We start from the raw sequence: 4,780 nt of genomic DNA on the forward strand, positions 1-4,780 counted from the left end.
GTATTTCTCATGCACTGTTGATTTGCTGAAAAGATGCTCTATAGGGGCACTTGAGAGAATACCTGGGATTATTTTCCCCTTTCGTGATTGTCCTGTGTTCCTTTTCTTTTACCACATGTATTTATCTTCGTCTTATGTTTCTTTCCTCTTCTCCGCCTGTGGGTGGGGGACGCAGGCGAAGAATACACCCACGGTATCCCTGCCTGTCGTAAGAGGCGACCAAGTGATGATCAAATTAGAACAGTGAGACTACTTGTAATTAGTATCACCATGCGGGGAACACCGTGGGTCGCCTTTATTGCATGTAGTACCACCACCATAAGTAGGCCTACACTTCTTGCAAGCTACTAGGAATGCATGTCATATTTTCAAGAAATGTCATTCAAATTTAAACAATGAAGATAAATATTTTCTGCATTTAGTGATGGACAATTTTATGTAAATAATTATATATTGTATATTTAGTGTATTCTCAAACAGTTCTTAAAGGACATGGGTTCTTCCATTTTTAAATTATTAGACAACAACGAGCATTGTAATCTGCTACGAGACGTTATGTCTGAAGAAGTCTCAAATGACACCAAACCTCTACCAATGTATGTTTTATATATATATGTATTAAATAGTTTTCACTTGTAAAGTGAAGTGTATTGATTGGGCGGACCATTAAACCTAACACTAGTTCTTAACATACTGCTTAGTCGAGCAGCTCGTCTCCTTTCTCCCAAGTCTTCCCAGCCCAAACTTTGCAACATTTTTGTAACGCTACTCTTTAGTCTGAAACATCCTGAACAAATCGAGCTGCTTTTCTTTGGATTTTTTCCAGTTCTGGAATCACGTAATCCTGTTGAGGGTCCCGTACACTGGAACCATACTCTAGCTGGTGTCTTACCAGAGACTTATATGCCCTCTCCTTTACATCCTTACTACAACCCCCAAGTACCCTCATAACCATGTGCAGAGATCTGTACCCTTTATTTACAATCCCATTTATGTGATTACCCCAATGAAGATCTTTCCTTATATTAACACCTAGGTACTTACAGTGATTCCCATATGGAACTTTCACCCCATCAATGCAGCAATTGAAACTGAGAGGACTTTTCGTATTTGTGAAACTCACAACCTGACTTTTAACCCCGTGTATCATCATACAATTGTGTACTGTCCATCTCACAACATTATCGAGGTCATTTTGCAGTTGCTCACAATCTTGTAGGCCCCTATCTTATTTATTACTCTATACAGAATAATATCATCTGCAAAAGGCCTTATCCCTGATTCCACTTTTTTACGCATATCATTTATATAAATAAGAAAATATAAAGGTCCAATAATACTGCACTGGGGAAGTTACTGGTTCTGCAATGGTAGAACTGAAAATGTATCTTCATCATCCCTTTTCAGTTTCAGCTTCCATTCGATGTATGTCCGTCATTAGAATGTAACAATTACAAATCTATTCCAAGAAGCAAATTATGAATAAACATTATATTTTGTAAAAAATATTGTTTACAAGTAAAAATTATTGAAAAAGTATTTTTTACAAGTAATTTGATTACTTTTATTCAATTACTTCCCAACTCTGACGATAATAATAATAATAAGAAGTCCTATGGCCTCGGCTACAATGTGCGTACATATTTTGATTTCACACCATTTAGACTGTCTGTCTGTCAATTTCAAAGTTACCAAGCTCGGTGGCTGCAATCGCTTATGTGCGGCCAGAATCCAGTATTCGGGAGACAGTGGGTTTAAACCCCATTGTCGGCAGCCCTGAAGATGGTTTTCTGTGGTTCCTCATTTTCACACCAGACAAGTGCTGAGGCTGTACCTTAGTTAAGGACATGGTCACTCATTCCCAATCCTAGCTGTTTCCTATCCCATCATCGTCATAAAACCTATCTATGTCGTAATGCAACTTTTTGAGTTTTTAATTCATCAGGCAGGTAATCATCAAATGTGTCGCCAGTGACCTTCAGCATGCACACTTCCTACCGGTACTGGTTATCAGAGAGAATATCCTATACGAAAAGCTCCATTCTATGCAGATGTCCATAGCAAGGGAAGATCCAGTACCTCAAGAATGTTGTATAATAAAGAACGTTCGCACATAAAATGTCCAAACCAGAAATATTCCCTTTATACTGTGGCCCAAGATAAAAAGTCCAGAATATGTTGGTATGGTCCAGTAACAAAAATATCTTCAAATTTGAACAATTTTCAAAAGCATTTTAAGGAAATTAAAACATTTATTTTTCTTCTTCTACCGCTTTTACCACATCTGTGGGGTCGTGGCTGCAAACTGTGTCGCACATGTGGATTTGGCCCTGTTTTACGGATGGATGCCCTTCCTGACGCCAACCCTATTTGAAGGAATGTAATCACTATTGCACATTTCTATGGTGGTTGGTAGTGTGTTGTCTGAATATGAAGATGAAAGTTTTGAGAAAAATGCAAATACCCAGTCCCCGAGCCAGGAGAATTAACCACACGCGATTAAAATTCCAAACCCGTGACCCTCTGAACCGAAGGCCACAATGCTGACCATTCAGCCAGTGAGTCGGACAAAATGAAAACATTTATTCTCTCAGGTTAATGCAAACTATGTTATGAATGAAGAAAGCGTGCTGTTTAAACATTCGTTGTGCACTGGGCATTGCACAGTTTGTGATCAACACAGCGCTGATATAAGGATGTCGAATGAGCATTCTTTGAATAATAGTAATAAGCCTATAAATTGTCCCTGTATAACATTGGTTCATTTTTGTGTGTTCTTGAAGCCATCGGTTGCACCAAGCGGGGAAATGTTCAATAAATTTCCAATTTCTTTGAAATCATTTAATAAAGAGTGCTAGATAAGGCATTCGGGCGTTCCCTGGGCAACGGTGATACACCGGCTGATTCTTCCATGAAGGCGCTGCTACACAGCAACAAGCAGATGATAGCAAGTACTATGTCCACTAACAGTCCTTTTCAGGACCAGCCAGAACACTTGTCGATCAGACTTGGTAACAATCTCCGCATCTGTCACTTAAATATCGAATCCATATCACTACCAAAGAGTCAGTATCTGTCTCGCCTTATGCTGGAGAACAACGTGGATTTGATAGCACTACAGGAAACACATACCAGTGACAGTGAAGATCTCTACAGAAGAGGAAAAATAGGTGGTTACAATCTTGCTGGAGCAATCAATGATGAACGTTATGGGATCGCAACTTACATCAGATCCCAGTTAACTGATTTTAAAGTTGTTTATGAAGACAACTCAACAGATATCTCTGCCCTGGCAGTGGAAATCTCAGGCATTACTGTTGTGAATATCTATAAACCACCAGCAGTCAGTTGGTCCAGCTGTTCATTAAAAGTTTTTGATCACCCTGTTTTGTACGACGGATATTTCAATAGTCATAGCCCAGCATGGGAATACGAATTTGAAGATGACAATGGGTCCAACCTAAATAACTGGATTGAAGCAAACTCCCTACAACTCGTCTACAATGCTAAACATCCTGGCACATTTCATTCTGGCAGGTGGCTAAAGGATTATTCTCCTGACCTGTGCATAGTGTCACAGTCAACTCCTGAGAATCATCACATGGTACAACGAAAGGTCATCAGTTCCTTTCCTCACAGTCAACACAGACCAGTTATTATTTACTATGGCACTGAGATCCCTCTTGTGTCTTCAGTACCACAACCTCGTTGGAATTTTCGACTAGCAAAGTGGGATAAATTTGCAGAAGGACTTGATAACACTGTACAGTGGATACGACCAGTTCCTGAAAATTACAATAGATTTGTCAACGCCATAAAAGCTAATGCTAGGAAGTTCATTCCCCGGGATATCGCAAGACGTATATACCAGGATGGTCAGAAGAATGTAATCAGCTCTACACCGAATATCAGAACTCTCCTAATAAAACAACAGCTGATGAGTTGCTAAGGGCTCTAAATAAATCTAGGAGAGAGAAGTGGCACAGAACTACAGCAGAGATAGACTTCACACACTCTAGTCGTAAAGCCTGGAACCTCATAAGAAAACTTGGTAGTGACCCTACAATGAAACGCAGAAGTTTGCCAATGAACCCAAACACCATTGCCTCCAGACTGACACAAATCTCTAGAGCGAAGATGGACAAGGTACACGCAAGGAGTGTTATGAAGCAACTAAGAACGAGAAGATCACAGTTGACATCCCATCCGGAGTATTCCTGTGACTTCAGTACTGAAGAACTGGACAAGGCTCTATCCAAGATAAAGATAAATAAAGCTGCTGGTCTGGATGAAATCTATCCGGAGTTTCTGAAGGCCATAGGCCCTGGTACAAAACAATGGCTAGTCAACTTCTTCAATGAAATTCTACGAACTGGTAAATTACCTAAGTTGTTAAAACAAGCCAAAGTAATTGCAGTCTTGAAACCAGGAAAGGAAGGAACTGATGCTTCACATTATCGACCAATTTCACTCCTTAGTGTAATCTACAAGATGCTTGAAAGAATGATACTTAACCGTATCCAGGAAGCAATAGAAAGAGTCATCCCAGTTGAGCAAGGGGGTTTCAGAAAGAATCGTAGTTGTTGTGATCAGGTGTTAACATTGACAACAGAGATTGAAGCAGGATTCCAGAAAAGACTGAAGACTGCTGCAGCTTTTGTCGACCTTACATCAGCCTATGACACGGTCTGGAGAGAGGGACTGTTGCTCAAGTTTGTTCAGGTCATCCCTTGTCAGAAGCTAGCATGCTTACTAAACAACATGTTATCCAACTGTCGAC

This window comes from Anabrus simplex, chromosome 13 (assembly GCF_040414725.1).
Source record: "Anabrus simplex isolate iqAnaSimp1 chromosome 13, ASM4041472v1, whole genome shotgun sequence".
Taxonomy (NCBI): Eukaryota; Metazoa; Arthropoda; class Insecta; order Orthoptera; family Tettigoniidae; genus Anabrus; species Anabrus simplex.